This window comes from Rhinopithecus bieti, unplaced genomic scaffold (genome assembly GCF_001698545.2).
Source record: "Rhinopithecus bieti isolate Rb0 unplaced genomic scaffold, ASM169854v2 scaffold_11252, whole genome shotgun sequence".
NCBI lineage: Eukaryota > Metazoa > Chordata > Mammalia > Primates > Cercopithecidae > Rhinopithecus > Rhinopithecus bieti.
In genome coordinates this window covers 1,385,727-1,405,746 of record NW_016806895.1, presented here as the reverse complement: position 1 = coordinate 1,405,746, position 20,020 = coordinate 1,385,727, and the positions used below count along the sequence as shown (strand labels likewise).

At 39.3% G+C, this 20,020-nt stretch overlaps 1 protein-coding gene and 1 long non-coding RNA gene across 6 annotated transcripts in view; one reads left to right on the top strand and one right to left on the bottom strand.

Annotated features, from left to right (window-relative positions):
• Positions 1-20,020, bottom strand: part of RAD51B (RAD51 paralog B) — a 777,158-nt gene that overhangs the window by 416,065 nt on the left and 341,073 nt on the right. The gene's annotated exons all lie outside the window — the stretch shown is intronic.
• LOC108533728 (uncharacterized) overlaps positions 13,004-20,020 on the top strand; it is a 51,516-nt gene continuing 44,499 nt past the window's right edge. Inside the window, exons 1-2 of the long non-coding RNA XR_001886807.1 lie at positions 13,004-13,089; positions 18,968-19,071. This is a non-coding gene — a long non-coding RNA (uncharacterized LOC108533728). The remainder of the gene's footprint in view (positions 13,090-18,967; positions 19,072-20,020) is intronic.

The following is a 20,020-nucleotide window of genomic DNA, read 5'->3' as shown; positions in this document are numbered from 1 at the left end:
CTTCATGGGGATCCACACATTTTTAATAATATTTTGAAGCATCTTGACGCAAGACAGACGCCTCAGAGAGCACCACAAACCTGCAGCCAACTCAGAAAAGCATAAACTGAATTTCTTTAAGGCTAAATCTAACATGTTGGCAATACTTTATTATGTAGTTATTATTTATTTTTCAATAAATAGCACACTTTTACATTGCTTCATCTGATTTTCATAGAAACCCTATGAGGGAGTGGGGCTGAAAATCATCCCTATCCTTTTATTTTCATGATTTTACATTTTAAGACAATTTGGCCGGTGGGGGTGAAGTAGTAAATACAAAAGGAGTGCATTCCCAGTGCATAAAATTTGGAAATAAAAACAGAACTAAACCAAACAAAGAATCATTCCTAGTCCCACTACTAGATACAACATTATAACCACTTAGGTTTCCAATATTTTCAATTATTCTTTGTATTTAAGCCTGTTTAAAGATGAGAAAATTTTCACATGTGTAATGAGAGTCAAAGCTAGGGCTAAAACTCATGAACACTTCCCCTCACACTAGGAAGCCTCCTCCTTCTTATTAATCTGTCTCTCTTTCAAAATGCTCAAGCATCAGAAATAATAAATCTCCAGAAACACAGATTTTGGGATTGTTCGTATTTTGTTTCCATTTACAGATAAACTTACTAATGGTCTTTGGAGAGAAGCACCTGCAGCATAAAAATTGCTATCAAACACAATGATTTTAAGATTATTTTAACTCTGAAACAATCCTTCTCCTTCTCCTTCTTTTTTTTTTTTTTTTTGAGACAGGGTCTTGCTCACTCTATCACCCTGGCTGGAGTGGTGCAGTAGCAACCTCACTATAAGCAGTAAGGTGCAATGGCTCACGTCTGTAATCCCAGCACTTTGGGAGGATGAGGCAGGTGGATCGCTTGAGTCCAGGAGTTTAAGACCAGCCTGGGTAACATGGCGAAACCCTGTCTCTACAAAAGAAAAAAGAATACAAAAAATTAGGCAGGCATGGTGGTATATACCTGTAGTCCCAGCTACTTAAGAGGCTGAGATGGAAGGATTGCTTGAGCCCAGGAGGCAGAGGTTGTAGTGAGCTGTGATTACACCACTGCACTCCAGCCTGGATGAGACAGTGAGATCTTGTCTCAAAAAATAATTTTTTTTTAAAGCTCACTATAACCTTGCAAGTGATCCTCCCACATCAGCCTCCCAAGTAGCTGGAACTACAGGTGCATCCCACCATACCCAGGTAATTTTTAAAATTTTCTGTAGCGATGGGGTCTCACTATATTGCCCAGGCTGGTCTCAAACTCCTGAGCTCAGGCAATCCTCCCAGCCTTGGGCTTTCAACGTGCTGGGATTACAGGTGTGAACCACCGTGCCTAGCCCAACTCTGAAACAATTCTAATCTTCTCTGAATGGAACTGTGGGCTAGAGCTCAAGCAAATTCTAATCTTCTCTGAATGGAACTGTGGGCTAGAGCTCAAGCATCAGGATCAATAGGATAACAGATGTGCGACTGTTATAATACGGAGTGCCAACTTGATTGGATTGAAGGATGCAAAGTATCACTCCTGGGTGTCTGTGAGGGTGTTGCCAAAAAGTTAAACATTTGAGTCAGTGGACTGGGAGAAGCAGACCCACCCTAAATCTTGGTGGGCACTGTCTAATTAGCTGCCAGTGTGGCTAGAAAGAAGCAGGTAGAAGCTGGAAGGACTTGACTTGCTGAGTCTTTGGGACTTCATCTTTCTCCTGTGCTGGATGCTTCCTGCCCTTGAAGATCAGACTCCAGATTCCTCAGCTTTTAGACTCTTGGACTTACACCAGTGATTTGCCAGGGGTTCTTGGGCCTTTGGACACAGACTGAAAGCTGCACTGTTGGTTTCCCTACTTTTGAGGTCTTAGGACTTGGACTGGCTTCCTTGCTCCTCTGCTTGCAGACTGCCTATTGTGGGACCTCACCTTGTGATGGTGTGAGTTAATACTACTTAATAAACTCCCCTTCATATATTCATCTATCCTGTCAGTTCTGCCCCTCTAGAGAACCCTAATACAAGATGAGAACAAATTAAGTCAGCCAAAATCCCCCAAATAAGAAGTTAACCAAACTAAAATTAAAATCATAAACCAACATCATAAGTTGGAACAAGTGTCAACCAAGGGAAGGAAAGGAATACGGGTCCAGTAATCAACCTAAAGTTATACATCTAAAAAGTGGTGAGACCAGATTAAGCCCTAGTCTAGGTGGCTCAAAGCTTATGTTCTTTTCCATGTCTTACCTTTCTAGGTACAGTCACTGATAGTCTATGCCCCTTAAATCTCTAAGAAACCAGGCATGTTTGCAAATGCCTTAACATTTTCCCCGGAAGGTGAAACCTGAAAATGTAGTTAGCAAAGGTATCTCAGAATTTGTTTCTGCAGTACATGTCTCTTCCAGTTTCTGCAATGTGGTGAGGAAATTGAACATCTCTCTGCCTCTGCTTTACCACATGAACACCCATGTGTACGTGGATGTATGCACACACACACACGTGTATGCATGTGCAAACACAATTTAACCATCTTCACTTCAGATGGTCTGATCTTCAGTCACGTCACCCATAATCAGAAACTGGAATATATAAAAAGGACATACGAAAAAATTTACATTGAATTGAATATTAAAAGTTACAGAACTCACATATTCTCTGTTCAAGCAAATCCTGCTGCCCTTAACTGTGCAAACACATTTGTCTATAATATGTGAAATCATTACATTTGGAGATAAAGTTAAAACCAACATGTTGATCCAAACTAGTGGGAAACAAACTGAAAGGCTTACCGCAGTCAAAATTGGAAAAAGTTAATCACAGTTACTCAGTACACTGCATAGCTGTTAATTTAGCTTTGGGAAACTCTCTCTTAAAGGAGAACTTCTAAATTGAAGCACAAGATGGCTTGAATAGAGGCAGTGGTTTGCAAGGGAGGAGGAGATTCCACAGGAGTACTGAGACCACACATTAGACACCAAGGCTTCTCAAGCACCTCTTCACCTAACCCACTGTATTCTCATGACAAAACACCTCATGATGCTCTAGGGCATGGAAACCATAATCTATATAATACATACATCATTATATTCTTTAGGTGGCAATGGATCTAAATGAAAAAATACATAAATGTACTGTTTTAAAGCCAGTTGAAATTATTAGCCATATAAGATTGGAAAACAGGATGCCTGATTTTACTCGGAGTTTTTCCAGTGACCATGTAATTCTGAGGACATAACCCTTTGATCCTTAGCCTACAACCCAGAGAATTTTAAATTGTGCTCCTCCAAACCCCCACCTTTGGAGGCACCCTTTCTAGCATCTTTTGCCCTCAGATAAAAGGATCTATAGACGTGGAAAATTGTTGTTTGGTGATTTCCCATAACCTCCTTTCTAGTATTTCAGTCATTCTCCTTTTACATTTGAGGGACACTGCAGAGAAATCACTGCTTTGCACAATCAAAGCCACAGGCTTAAAATTTCACTATTGGAGGCAGCAGGCTGAGAAGGAACAAGTCCGGCTTTAACACCGCAAATATCTCCAATTACCCAATGCAGGCAGAAAAATGACAAAAAATCAAGGAGAGATAGAAAGGCCCTTGGTATTCTTCAAGGCTTCCCTTTGGGATGAAAGTTCCTTGAGCCTTCCAAGGCAGAAAGCCTGGGCAGTCTGCACACCTGGGGTGCATTAATGAGCCCTGAACTCGAGGTGAAACAGGCTGAATTTCATCTAGATGCTTCCCACAATCCGCTCTCATAAAACTCAGAGTAATTTACTAGCTTAGGAACGCGGCATGGTATTCATGGAGCACTGAATCTGGGGATTACCTTCCAGAGTCACTGGATAAATCCCACTGCTCATCTTTGTAAATACACCTTCATCTTGATTACCTTTAGCTCAAGGGGAGTTTCATTTTGTTTGCTGCAGCACACGGTCAAGACTAAAACCCAATTTCAAATCATTCTCACACCTCTCCTGAGAAGTCTTTCAAAGAGCATCCAAACGTTGATGTAACGTTTGAGTTTTAGCATTAGGTTATGTGCTCTTCTAAATACAAAACACCAACGCCTCTGCTGTTGCTTCCCTTCCCTCACCTGCTATGTGGAGGTGATGATAGCTTGTCTTGCAGTTCCCCCAATCTGTATGAAAAGGAAGTTTCACTGTAGTTGCCTGGCAGGCTCCAACCTTGCCACAGCAGTCAGTATGGCTGTTCCTGCCCAGAAAAGCCCTTGGTCTTCTCACATTTCCCTGACTCTGTCCTGTACACCTTGAAGCATAACTCAGCACAGAGCTCACCCAGCCACCCTGATCAGCGCATTCTATACATCTGCTCGCTGTCTTTCTCCACTTCCAGCTACTTAGAGAAGCAGATCATAAGGCAGTAACTTTTGCATTCTGGCTCTGCAATTTGCTGCCTGTGAGACCTTGGCAAAGTTACTTAGCCTCTCTTTGCCTGGGTTTCCATATTTATAAAGTGGCGATAACGACAGCTGCCTCATAAGATTGTAAGTATTAAATATATAACCTTATAACGCCAGAAATATAGTAAAGCACTCAATAGCATGATGATAATCATGATGATACTTTTTCATTATCAAAGTCAACTACTTTCCTTAGAAAGAGTACTCCTCTATCCCGGCCCTCTCTAACATTTACAACCCCCTCATCTAACAATGGGCAGAGTGGCCTCCTACTGCCAAACCACAACTAGCTAGAGCAAACTGAGCCATTAGTAAGCAAGCTATACGATAAGCAGGTTTGGGCAAAATAATACATGAAGGCAAAGTAAAGATGAATGATAACACTCCCCAAACCGTCTGTGTTCCATCAAACTAGACATTCTAAACACATAGGCTATGGTTCAGAAGTTGGGGTATTTTAAGGTGACAGGTGGCAAAACTTTAACCATTAGGGTGACTTACGCAATTAGGCAATGCTGTAGCCTATACATATTATTCAGGACTGAAGAATTGTCAGTGCCATAGGCCAAGCTCTAGTCTTGGCACCCTCCCTGCCAACACACAAACATACATTCTACCATCTGTTTCTACCATCTGTGCAAGACCCAGCTGTCTTGAAGTCAGACCTGAACTGGCTGGCATCCTAGTGTTTGGGGCTCCTTATAAGCCATTCACATCTCCCATGTGATGTAAGGCCCACTCCTATGGTGTGATGCCCTGAAAGATGTAACATCTGTTTATCCATGTCATGGCCTAGCATACTAATGCATGCTTTCTATGGTAGTCTTACCCCTAATAGTTACAATAACAACATAGAAGAGCATTTTTCAACTTGTATCCCTCTCTATATTATGTTATTACTAGAGATGTTCTTTGAAAAAAATTCCATATGACATATAAGTATGATCAATTTCTATGTGTATTATGACATAAGAAAGGCTGTGAAGCACTGTTCTAGACTAAGATCAGAAAGAAACCTGCAATTCATAAGTTCCAAACATTTACTGAGTATCTACTAAGTACAAGTCATGTTATAACACATGCTTTTAATATTCCGTATTTAGATTTTCTACCTGTAGCTCAGAAATAAAATAATACATTTGTATCAGAGGAATGGCCTCAGAGTAATAATAGCTACAAGTACTTTGTGAACTTTTTAGATAAAAAATAAAAGGTAAATTTAATATGTATTTTTAATTTGCTATATAAAATGTGTTTTATCCCCAATCAGATTCTTGCCAAGAAAGAAAAAAAAGAAAAGGCAACAGAGCCTCATCCTGAAAAGAAAAAGCCTGAAAACCTAGGGATACATGAGAAACATCTGCCGCATACTAGCACAGCAAGGAAACCACGCACCAATAAACAGTAATTTAACTGCAAAAGGAATGCTTCACACACACTGAAAGCAGTTCCTTTATCTTCAAAGGAAAAATATTAATGAAGGAAGAAGAGGTTTTAGAGTACTTTGCAGGAAGGTGGCATTGCTCTTACCTGCCTCTAATATCAAAATGCCAATATAGAAACACACTCTCACAATCATTTTATAACACTTGGCATCTATTGTGACCAGAGCAGAAATTTTATCTACACTTTAAAGTGTTTCCTATTTCAGCCTCTTCAATATAACCAAAAAAGGATTCTGTCTTCAGTCTGCCTGAAAAGTAGGGAAAGATGATTTTTTTGTTTTTCAGATTTTTTACAATATCTGTTTACCCATGTCACAGCCAAACAACATCAGTTGCTAGCCACACAAAACAGAGGCAATGAAATGAATGTGTTAAACTGTGGGAGAATTCTAATGGTGCTTTACTGAGAACTCCCTTCTCTCTTGACGCCACATTCTGCCAATTTCCAGTATGCCAGGTATTGGACAGCACTGGGGAGAAGTTACAACCCTCCAGAAACAGCCTAAAAATTCCTTTGCGGACTTAAAGGGATAAGAGAAATTTGAAAGGCCTGGGCTTCAAACTTTTAACAAAGAAGGATTTGAGAAGGAATGTGATTCAACAGGATATGCATAGCCCAATTACTTAGATGACTGATGATCGAAGTCTTAATCCAGTCTCCAATGTCAGCTCCTCATGTGGTTACTGTCAAGTAGGGAACCCTGTTTCTTTATTCATGAGACTGGAGAGTAGAGACATGGGGGAAGAATGACAGAAAAAAAGAAAGTATGCATAACACACTGTAAAGTGGGAAGTGATACCTAACTAAACAAATGATAAAATCATATAAAACAATAATAATAGTCTTTTTCCCATAGCTTCAGAAAGAATATTTCAATTAACTGGGTCACTGGAAAACAATAATTTTATATAGCATTTTGATAAACAGGTTCACAGGTTATAAATAGGTTTATATTTTTTAAAAAATTACTTATCAATGTATCTTTCTAGCCACACTGGCAGCTAATTAGACAGTGCCCAATTGTATTCAAGCTGTGTGTTTGATCTGCAAAGAGGTAAGGTTTCAGTTTATACTTGCTGTTTGTGGAAGCAGCCTCAGGCAGGAAAGGTTTATGAGAAAAGAAGACAACCCTGATTACTGCAAAATGAAGAAGGCAACATGGTCACCAGCTCAGTGTTAGAAAAAGGGCATTATAAAAGCAGTGCTGAGAGACCAGGTATTCTGCCTACTTGGATGAGCTGCCACCTTTGAGGCAATGCCAAGGTCATGTGCATTGAGCTGTTAAAGAAATCTGAGTAGGAAAATGTTTTCAGGCAAGGTAACTTCCTTTAAAGTATGCTTGGCAACTGGTCATCTGGTCATCTCAACAGTGGCTCAATGATCAATAGACAAGAGAGCATAAAAGGTTAGTCAAATGCCAGAAAGTCTGAACATCTCGGCTGGAGAGTTAAATTCTTTTGACTTTTGGAAGACTTTCTTAAATTTATTTACAGGTGTTTCCAGGAGCTTAAGCTAATCATTTTTTTTAAAAACTTAACTGCTTCTTATTTTCATTTTTTCCCTTTCTCTCTCTCCCCACTGCCCCCCTCCATCGCCCTCATCAATTTAGAGTTGCTTTTATATATTTTCTCCTTATAAGTGGACTTGAGCTCTAGCCCAGTGAGAGAAAAGATAAGCACATGTGATTGCATGTTTTTATTTTTTTATTTTTTATTTTATTTATTTATTTATTTTTTTGAGACGGAGTCTTGCTATGTTGCCCAGGCTGGAGTGCAGTGGCCGGATCTCAGCTCACTGCAAGCTCTGCCTCCTGGGTTTATGCCATTCTCCTGCCTCAGCCTCCCGAGTAGCTGGGACTACAGGCGCCCCCCCCCCCCCCGGTTTTTTTTTTTTTTTTTTTTTTTTTTTTTGTATTTTTTAGTAGAGACGGGGTTTCACCATGTTAGCCAGGATGGTCTCGATCTCCTGACCTCGTGATCCGCCCGTCTCAGCCTCCCAAAGTGTTGGGATTACAGGCTGGAGCCACCGCGCCCGGCCACGATTGCATGTTTTTAAGGAAACATCTACTGAGGATATCTAGTTAAACTTGAAACATGACTTTTGGTAGATGGAAATCAGTAAAGCATGTATAATTAGATCACTCTGGTACTGGCCAGCAACAAAGATCATTCTAAAAATTGAGATCAAAATACCTAGGTTCCTACCTGTGTAAACACACACACACGCACACACCCAAGTGCATGCACACACGTGTGTTTGAGCAGTCACAGACATATACTGTTGGACTGAGTGCCTTTCTGGCACCCAGAAAAAGATGGTGCTTTTAAAAGTTTTAAAGGAAAACATCACCAAGTGTTGGTGTACAGAATTATGTGCTATTTGCAATTGGAAGTCAATGTGGCATTGTACACTCAGTGTCAGTCTCGAATCTGGAAGAAAAACTTTTCTCAGAAACAAGTCTTAGTCCAATATTACCTTTCTTGGCCCATTCTGGTAGTTACACTCTAGAGAAAAGGACTCCTTTGCTCATTTTGTGACATGCGTCAATTGAGGATGGCAAACTTGATGACAATATTATGAACACAGTGATTTAGAACAGATCTCTAGTAAAAAACAGAACTCCATCTTGGCATAGTGCAGTTGATTAATATGCCCCAGGCCCATGAAATACATACTCTTGCTGCTAAATGAAACAATCCAGAAGCCTTCTGTATAAGATACCTGGGCAATATTGTTCCATAATCCCATCCTCTTTTGGTACTTCTATAACTATTTAATTTCAAGGTTGGTTACCTTTAATTTCTAGAATCAGGGAACACATGATCCAAAGTTTACCTTTTTTGTGTTCAAAATGGACCTGCTCAGAAGTCTTCAATATAAAATATTAACACTGTAAATTCATGCAATATTCATCAACTCTGGAGACCAAAGGGCTTTTACAGAGGCTATTGTTTTAGTTTTTAGTGCTCATTCTATCCCTGAGTGACACACATCATGATCCTCATTTCCTTGTAGAGAAATAATCTAATGATGATTGAGTTGCCTGAGGTGAAGTCACTGAAAAAGCTGAGAAGCCAACTCTAAATTTCCTGATCCACTATTTCAGCACTAGAATGTATTATCTTATTTTGAGAAATGACTAAGGATTTAAAGCTAAGTCTTTGAGAACAGCATACCGATTAAGAGTACAGGTTTTGGAATTAGTTGGACCTGGGTTTGAATCCCAGTTCTATTATTTACTATTGTGAATCTTGGATAAGTTTCTTAACCTCTCTGTGCCTCACTTGCTACCCATCCATACAAAGCCCCAGAAAACTAGATACATGTTATTTGGTATGTTTTCCAAGATGTATGCCTAAGAGATAAAATCTGCCTCCTCATCATCTCCTAGGGATAGTTAAGGATTAGTTAGATTGGTAAATTGGCACATACGCTGAGACTCCAACTAACGAACACAGCATCCAAATAGAGTACAGGCTAAGCAGGAGGATCCTTGCCTATTATAGCACATGTCTGGCAATTTATTTATGAGTGCAGCAAGCAGGTTTCTATATCACTTACTGTGATGGAAGAGAAAGAGAAGGAAAGAGAGGCAACATCTTGATGAAATATATAGCAATTTTGAATGCAACTATTCTAGGAAGTGCATATGTAGTAGAGAAATCATTAAGCCATTGGCTTGGAACTGTCAGACTTTACTGATGAGGAAATGGAGGCTGAGAGAGGTTCACTTGATGGAATTCATGTAATAAGAGGTAGCAGAGTGATTCGAACCCAAGTCAGACTGAGTCACACATTTTCTACCAGTACTCTGTACTTACTAGGAGATGGTGATCTCATGTATAAATGTTAACTGATAACTTATCTCAGACACCTGCAAGTTAAACAGATACCATAATTCATCTTGAATTTGGCTGGGGAACCATAAAAGCACCCAAGACCAGTGAGACATCGGCACGCTGAGTATTATGCCCCAGCACTCATTTAGAAAGAAATGAATCATAAAATATGTCAGCAATAGCTCATTTTATACAACCAAAAATAGGTGCTTCTTAGCTATTTTCCACCTAAAGACTATCCCCAGCCAGCTATGCTTGTGAGGTAGCACATCCCAAACACAGGTGGGAGAACCATGAACAAGTGCACCTAGCCATCTTTATAAACCTGCCTACAATGAATAAAATGGAAATGGTCACTATGAAGCATTCAGTACTTAAATTGCTCTGCTTAACTGATGAAACTCAAATACTGTTCCTATTTATTTATTTATTTATTTATTTATTTTGAGACGGAGTCTCGCTCTGTCGCCCAGGCTGGAGTGCAGTGGCCGGATCTCAGCTCACTGCAAGCTCCGCCTCCCGGGTTCACGCCATTCTCCTGCCTCAGCCTCCCTACTAGCTGGGACTACAGGCGCCTGCCACCTCGCCCGGCTAATTTTTTGTATTTTTTTAGTAGAGACGGGGTTTCATCACGTTAGCCAGGATGGTCTCGATCTCCTGACCCCGTGATCCGCCCGTCTCGGCCTCCCAAAGTGCTGGGATTACAGGCTTGAGCCACCGCGCCCGGCCTGTTCCTCTTTAGTATGCTTTATTTCTTTAATAAACTTACCAACTTTCTTTAAGGCCAGTAAATGCACCATGATTTCTTTTTTCCTTCTTCATGCCAGCAAAAGGATGGAAAATGGAGTTTGAAGTTGTAAGTCTCGGATGGAAAAATAGAAATGCAAAAGCCGTGGGAAAGAATGTGGTATGTCAGTATTATAAAAAGATCATCAATGGAATCAATCCGTTGCTTTGTCATCGATAGTTTGATCTGTCTGGGAAATGCTGATTCCCCAGGATTCAAAGTATGGCTGGAGAAAGGTAGATAACATTCTGTTTCTTTCTCATGGGCAAATATTATTAATATTTACACTAACGCAATACCATTATTTGCAAGGAGGATAAAGCTAAAAACTTAGATGTGGATTGTGCCACTGAGCTCACCATTAATAGAATTAAATTTTCTTACATAATGCAGTTCAGTCCTTGAAAAGAGTATTAATCAACATGAGGCTTCCATTAATTCATTCAATTAATTCCAAGCTTAAATAGGTAGGTCAGTATAGGTTTGCAGACCCATTGAGAAAATAACATTTTAGCAAAGGCTTGAAGTGAGTAAGGGAGTTAGTCATGTATATTAGAAGCAGAGCATTTTAGTCATTAACCTTGATCCAATCCAGTGCCCCCTCATCTTGGCCCCAATGGAAGGTCTTATCCGCATACTGTTGGCTTTCCTCCAGCATTGTTCAGTATTTCCAATGTATCCTATCCTACAGTTATATACTTTTTAAATAGCAATCATTGACAGGCTCAAGGTACTATATATGAGTTGCTCTTATCTTAGCCTGGAGGCACTGAGATCTGTAAAGGTTATATCTTTGTCTTAGTCAGAATGATGTTGTTCTCTTTCCTATGGTTCTTATAACCATTTTTATTTTTATTAGAGACAGGGTCTCACTTTTTTGCCCAAGCTCGAGTGCAGTGATGCTGTCATAGCTCCACTACACCCTGGAACTCCTGGGCTCCAGGGATCCTCCCACCTGAGTAGCTGGCACTATAGGCTTAAACCACCACAGCCTGCCTTAGCACCATCCTTATTCCCTTGACTATCCAGTACTCTAAATAATCTACCAGAAAGTGGAACTTACTAGCACCTACACTAGAGTCTGAACATGCAGAGTAAGAACTAGTACATGGAGAGTAAGAAAAGATAACAAAATGTATAAGAGTCATTAAGAAGATAAGACAGGAAGAAGGAATTAATAGGCAAATGCCAATCACATATACAGTTGATGCTACACTGGAAACATCACAGTGAAATAATCTAAGACTTGGGCTAGTCAGTGCCATAATTACAAAGATGCCCTGCAGAATAAGTTTCTGGTGGTTAAGATTTCAGTGGCTAGAAGTATCCCTTTCATGGACCAATATGTGGCCACAGATATCAATATAACAACCTACATAGGAGTCAGTCTGTATATTTTACTGATCTTAAGACTTTTACTCATCTTAAGACTGTTACAAAGCTATGCATTCTTTCTTGAGTAAATATTTATCTGTGCAGTTGAATGGTTCCAGCCCAAGGAAAGAAGCCAGGAACATGGGTACTCCCTAATAGTCTGCTGCTGCTTCAATATGACAACAAGGGAGTCATTTCTCGTCTAAGTTCTCTCTACTGAGGAATCGAGATAGTCTACGAACCAGGACCAAGACCTAGAGACCTTTCCACAAAATTACTCACATTGCATGTGATTCTTATGCCACAGAAGGTGCCGAGACCCAGGAATCCAAATCAATGAGTAGTCACTCGTTCTAGTCACCTCTCAGATCCTGAGTAGAACTTCTCATTCAAAATCTACAGCCCAAAAGTTAATTCCCCACTTAGGTCTCACTGTACTTACTGGCTGCTGTCTTGGAGAATAAAATCTTGGATTCTAAGGCCAGAGTGTTCCCACAGACAGTATAGCAAGATGGCAATCAGTTCTTTGCAAAGAATATAAAGAATATAATTCTATCTTGAAGTCTGACCTTAAGTGGAAAAAGATCAAAGACCAAAATGTATTAACTACAAATGGCTCTAGCCAGTCCTACTTGGCTTTATATTATAAATAAGAAACAAAACAATACCTCCATGAGTTAAACACTGAGCTAAGTATACATGAGTATACACTCATTTGAATTTGCCACTGACTTTCTGTGGAACTTTTGGCAAGTAAAACTCTGAGTTCTATTTCTTCACCTGTAAAATTTAAAAATAATACTTTACTAAGTAGGTTTTCGCAAGCAATAAACTTTAAAATGCCTTTTAAAATGCAAATACCTGGAGCTGTATAATTAGTCACATCATCTTCAGACTAAAACAAAGGCCTAATTCCCTGTAATCCAGGTGTCCCTACACTCAATAATAAGAGACCTTGGAGATTTGGCTCAGAAATGAGTAAACAGACTACAATACAGGAAGGGCAAACTACTGGGAAGGGAGGCCAATACTAGTTAATCATTCACAGGATTAAGTGTCTTATTTCTCTTTCATAACATAGGCTTGACTAGCTAGAAACTTACCCAGCCAAGCACAAAAAGCCATCAGTGGTTAAAAGAAAATAATTGAATGAGAAAGGAACCATGGTTCGGGTCACATCATTTTAATTCTCGTAAGTTCTTTCTTTAAGGGCTTTTTCTTTCCACTTGAAGTTTGGGAGGTATCAGTCAATCTAAATATATAGAAATTCAATTATTCTCCTTGCCTTTATAACCTCTTATATATTGTATAAATGAGCTCCCACAAGCTTATGGAATTTTATGGAGGTGTTTGGCAAGAGTTCACAACCGTGTTCTTAGCTACTTGCAAATGGTTATGTGACTTAGGAAAGCCTCTTAATCTAGCTAAGCTTCTTATTCTCCAAAATTAGAAAATAGAAATTATGAATTGGGCCCTGGCTAATGAAGCGACAAACGCACCAGTAACTGGCTCTGTTTGCATTTTGCGGTGTGGTCAGAGGTTAAGTCAGTAAGGATGGGACAAATACACATGTAATAGATTAAGAGTGTAATGACAGAAAATCATGCAGGGCCCACATCCTCCTCTTAACTACTGACAAAGGATTTCCTCATCTTTTCAAAATGAGAACTAGGCAATTTAAGGGAGGAGGGAAGGTGCAAATTGACATTGAGGGAGATACAGTTGAACTGAAGACCTAACAGAATGTAATGGAAAGGAATGTATTAAAATTGACTGGTGGATACGCACATTTAAACATGGCTATGATACAGAGGTGTCGAAATATTAAATATTTTCATCAGCCTAAAATAAGAATGAGAAATATAGCTGGGTGTGGTGGCTCACACCTGTAATCCTAGCACTTTGGGAGACTGAGGTGGGTGGATCACTTGAGGTCAGGAGTTCAAAACCAGGCTGGCCAACATGGTGAAACCTTGTCTCTACTAAAAATACAAAAAAGTAGCTGGGCATGGTGGTGGGCACCTGCAATCCCAGCTACTTGGGAGGCTGAGGCAGAAGAATCGCTTGAACCCCAGAGGCAGAGGTTGCAGTGACCCAAGATCGCACCATTGCACTCCAGCCTGGGCGACAGAGCGAGACTCCATCACACACACACACACACACACACACACACACACACACGAATGAGAAATATGACAAACAAGATGAAAGGTAATCACTGCCTACAAAACACTGCATTTAATGTTTTCTTTAGAAACTAATAAAATTACAATTTCTAGTAAAAGACACTGTAGGCTGGGTGCAGCTGATCATGCCTGTAATCCCAGCACTTTGGGAGGCTGAGGTGAGTGGATCACCTGAGGTCAGAAGTTTGAGACGAGCCTGGCCAACATGGTGAAACCTCGTCTCTACTAAAAATACAAAAATTAGGGGGGCATGGTGGTGGGTGCCTGTAAACCCAGCTACTTGGGAGGCTGAGGCAGGAGAATTGCTTGAACACAGGAGGCAGAGGTTGCAGTGAGCTGAGATTGCTGCCATTGCACTTCAGACTGGGCAACAGGAGCGAAACTCTGTCCCCTCCCCGCCCAAAAAAGGACACTGTAGTCTTGAATCCTTTTCTCCAAATAAGATTCTGCTACAGAAATGCCTTATTTCTTTTTTGTTCTGTCAGGTTCTAAAGTTACAAATACGAGACAAAAGTCACAAATATGATGACGGATCAACTAAGTTAGAAATTCTTCAAGAAAAAGAGAACCTCTTCTATAAATACATGAACTCGATCAGGCTGAGAACCTGTGTACCTGTTTACACAGAAAAGCGAGACTTTCGCCACTTGCTGGGTTATGGAGGCGGAGCCTGAAACCCTTGGCCAGCAGGGCCTTCCCTTTCAAGGACTCCTGGTAGGCCGGGCGCGGTGGCTCAAGCCTGTAATCCCAGCACTTTGGGAGGCCAAGGCGGGCGGATCACGAGGTCAGGAGATCCAGACCACGGTGAAACCCCGTCTCTACTAAAAATACAAAAAACTAGCCGGGCACGGTGGCGGGCGCCTGTAGTCCCAGCTACTCGGGAGGCTGAGGCAGGAGAATGGCGTGAACCTGGGAGGAGGAGCTTGCAGTGAGCCAAGATCGCGCCACTGCACTCCAGCCAGGGGGACAGAGCGAGACTCCGTCTCAAAAAAAAAAAAAAAAATCAAGGACTCCTGGTAAAAACTTACTTTTTTCTACCCAAAGGCCAAAACCAAGACATGAAGCTTTTACTTCTGGAAACCCTTGTCTAAAACTCAGTGAAGTCATCATTCCCAATACATTTTTTTCATCAACATTTTATAGTCAGAAATGAGAATAAAAAGTTGTATAGCCTTTCCAAAAGGCAACTTGCTATTTATAATCATGAAAAAATAGATCCAGCCTGAATGTCCAACATCTAGAATGGTTATAGAACTCATGTTACAGTCGTGAGATAAACCATTCTGCTGCCATTAAAATTCTTTTGACAAAATGTTTTAATAGGATGAGATAAAATGATAAGTAAAAAATACTATATAAAACTGTAAAATATAAGCTAAATTATGTAAAACTTTAAATGTGTATAAAATAAGACTAGTAAGAAATATGACAAAATGTTAACAGTAGTCATTTCAGGGTGTGGTTTTAGAACACTAATTTTTTAAATGATAGCTTTCTTAAAGAAGGAAAATAGAGTACTTTTATTATTGGAAAAAAAATAGTAATAAAAAGGATATCCTCTGATTTTAATTCTCCTGTGTGCCAGTACTTCCCCTGCCCAATCTTTCATTCTCTCCTAAACCTGAGCCAGACATTTTGTAGTTAATTAACTAAAATGTTTTTAATGAATGCTTACTCTGAAATGGACCCTGTACTAGGCAAATTAAAGGATATGAAAGAAATAGGAAATGAGGTCTTTGCTTTCAAGGAAAGGATGCTGCTAAACTCTAGAGAGAATGCTTGGGAGGGAAAACCACCACCATTAACCTAGGAAATAAAGAAATATAGCAAATTCAAGCGGAGTAGGTTCCCTCCTACATTAGAGAGTGAATCACTCCATTATTCAATTTAAAACCAAGGAGTTCTCTTATTCCTTAATGGAGAAGTCAGAAAACTGAACTTCACAATCATTACAACTCTCGGTAAGAAAGGCATCTTCCTAATGAAGAACCTAAAGCCGAGAGAGTTTAAATGGTTCTTTCCACCACAGCTAAGAGTCCATAGAACAGTATTCTTTGCTGTTTTTTATGAGCACACACACAAAACATATAAACAAGACTCGTTTAATTCAGAAAAAGCTTTGTTGTAAGGGCAGTGCAAACAAGCAGAGAAATGACACTACTGTAAGGTGAACAAGAAGGTCATCTAGAACCTCTAATTCAAAATGCGCCCATCAGATCAACATATATCCATCAATTCAAATACTCCCATCATGGCTACCTTACAAGAACCCACCCTTCCATGAATGTGCATCACTAACTCCCTCTCAGACCATCTGGTCACAGGAAAATTCGAGCCAGTGGAACTCAGCAACATCTACATAGAGTTATTTGTGATACAAGATATCAGACTGGGGGAGGGGGTTAACTTTTCTAAATGTATATGTTATTTAAAATATATTTAAAAGTTCCAAAGAATAACAAATGCCCATGTACTCAACTTACGATGTAAAACGTTAAGGGGTTATATGTTAAGGAACAGATGAAGGGGAAAATCAAATTATGCAAAATTAGTGACCAATAATAGAATAAGAAGGTTATAATCATCAATAAGAAACCTAAGAGTAGATAAAATGCTTTGGGAGCAGAAAATTTGAAACAGGCAATAAACAACAACAACAACAAATGAAAGCAGGCTACTTGAGGAGAACCAGAATATGACTCAGGTCTGGGTACTCCTTTGCCCTTTTATACAATCTGAAACCATGCTTCTCCCAGGCTAGCAAATGAATCATCCATCTGTTAGAAAAATGAAGAAAGCCTCAGATTAAAAGAAAAAGAGAACAAAATTCATTGAGCTTACTATGCAAGCTGGAGTCTTCAGGGATCAGGAGCTATATAAAGTGCTGTTATAGTGATTAGGAAAACAACGACAGCTAGAATAATCCCTCCTAAAAACTGAAATGGGAGAGGGCCAGGAACAAACTGCTCTGATGGAGGTGTATGCTTATATCCTAGGACCTGGAATAAAAGAGGATTTTAAAGGGCAAGTCTGAAATGTACTTGCTGAACATGACCTGCCTTGCTAAGCCTGGTTCTTGTCATGGCTATTATGCCCTCAATTTCATGAACATCATGTTCACTTGGAAAGAAAAAAACAAAACTGTTTTAGTAGTAATTGCACATCAATATGAGAGTCCTATTATTTCTATTAAGTTAATTAACCTATTTTTGAAAAGTATACAAAATAGGTCACTTAAGTGGGTGTGACCTTATCCAGTGAACTGTGCTTTTAAACTGTCTCCAGCTATTAAGATTTATAGACCCCTTTATCAACATCTCGGTTTGAAAAGGCTGCCTGAGTGAAAGGCATGCAACACCAGGCCAAAACAGCTTTGGTCCCTATCAATCAGCCTATTATTACTTAATGATATTTAGATGATATGATTAGATTTTCAAATTGAATGCTGTTTAATCTAAATTCCAGAGTGCTTGTGTAATCGTGCTACATTTTAAGGTTCAGGCAAACAGTCTGAAGGAGAGAATTTATATCTAACATCTATAAAAATAATGCTCCTCATAGATCGTTGGTAAAGGAGAAAACTGCTTTACCATGGTATATGTATAGGGGCAACAACTGCTTCTAAATCATCACCACCATCAGTATCAGAGACATAAAAGGCCTTTGCAGAACTGAGCACCATGCTAGGCAGTGTACAAAAGTTTTGTTTTGTACTTTTGTCCTGCGTAAAAGAAGTAAAATTCTAGAGACCCATTTCTATTAAATTTCACACAATTCCATATACAAAGAGAAAATGTCCTTTAGAGCCTCTTCCCATCTGAGTGTCTGTGGGTCCATGACTACGTGGCCCACCCCAAGGAGTGATATTTGTATTGTACCCAATAAAATCTAGTGTCAAAATTATGAGAGACACTTCCAAACTCTCACAGCCTAGCAAAACAGTGTCACTATCAGAGTAGTACAAATCACAAAAAAGAATAGCAAGCTATTCTTCAAAGCAATTCACAGATCTGCCTAAGGTTGCAAATACTTTAGAGATAAAGTATATACAATAAAATCCATCTCATAAGGTTTTAAAAATTAAATAAGATAATGTTTATGGGAGGACTTTGTACCTATAAAATACTAAAGAGGGCAGGGAGTATAAGTAGAATATCAGAACTCTAATAAATGACTTTTCATGGGGAAACGTCAGACTGTCTATGAAATCTTTGGGTAGGTATAGTGGTTACAGGAGTATTCCTGTTGTCTCATCAATCATACCAATTAAGTAAAGACCTCGTCTACCCATCAAATCTTAACCTGAGTACTTTAAAAAGCCATTTCCATGTAACACTGAAAAGGGAGTAGAACTTGAGGAGGAAAATATGGTCATAGAATTTTACTCCACCCATTTATCTAATCAATCTACCAAGTGCTACCTCTGTACCAGCCGCTGAGCTGGACACTGAAAGGCAAAAATAAACAAGACATAATCTCTCATACAATAAAGCAGGAAGGGAAGGATATATACAAAATATATGCTATAGGTTTTATAGGAACTATGTAAGAAGTATATACAGGGTATGATGGGATACAAGGAGGGAGTTACAAAAGCATTCACACTGGAATTAGGGTTTAAAATATAAAACAGGTGTTGGCAATTAAAGAAGTGGGTGGAGAGAACGTAGAATGTCCAACAACATGGCATGTTTTGGAACCCACAAACCTTCAGTGTGGCTAGAACAGAGGTCATAAGAGGATTCACGACTAGTAACAAGGTAAAGATCATTAAGACTTCAATAACCAATATAAAGAGTGTAAACCTTGTCTTATAGCACACAAGAAACCACTAAGTATTTTTAAAATGAGACAGTAATATTTTACGATTTGCATTTTGGAAAGGTTAATCTGCAAATGGTATGGAGAGCAGACTGTAATGAGACCAGACTGGTGGCAGAAAGACAATCGCAGCTGCCCGAGGACAGAAGAGCAAGAGCCGAATTAAGGTAGTAATCGGGGGATGGAGATAAGCGGCATAAAGTATTACGGCAGTCAGATCTACAGATGTTGAGGAAATGGGGTGAGGGATTTTCAGCTTGAGAGATGAGGTGGATAGCTATTCCATTCACAGAGAGAGCAAATTCAGGAACAGAATATTAAGTTTTATGTATGTTATGCTACAAATCATTACGGGGCATCCAGGTAAAGAAGTTGACTAGTTACTGGATTAATAAGTCTGGGGATCAGGAAAAATATCTGAGCCTAGAAATATAGATTTGGGAATCTGCAGATGGGTGCTAATGGGAATGATGAATTCAACAGCACTTTTCTAACACTCTCTTCCCTGCTACGTTAGTCTACACCACCAGGTAAGTATTCTCAGATTATTTAAAATTGAAGACACATTGAAGATGAAACTTGATTCACAGCTAAAAATGTTTAATTGAAAAGTTGGTAGAGACAACAAAATAACTCTTTCTGAAAGCCAAACCATCAATTTTTTACTATACTCTGGGTCTAATTAAAAGAGAAAAGAGTTAAATTTGGCAAATAATTGTTAAAGGAAAGACTAGTAAATATAATAGAAAAAATTTACTCCAAAGGTTCACTATTCTGAACTGTAAAAATAATAATTAGTATTTTGTACCTATTGGTTATAGCACCTTTTATCCTTCAAACTATAAGAACTTTATACTTTCATTAGTTTTCACAACATGCCCATCAGGTTGGTGAGTGGACTAGGACTTTTTTCTTCATGTATAGCTGGAGAAACTAAAAAAAAAAAGAGCAGAAATAATGTACCTGATCTCCCAGTAGGCCATTAAAATGAAGCTGAAAACAGAACACAGATCTCTAAACTTTTGGTTTTCAGTCTCTCCCCTACACTATCATCACCATCATTTCCATAACAGTCACTGGTAGGTTACCACTGGGTATTGGGCACTATATTCATGG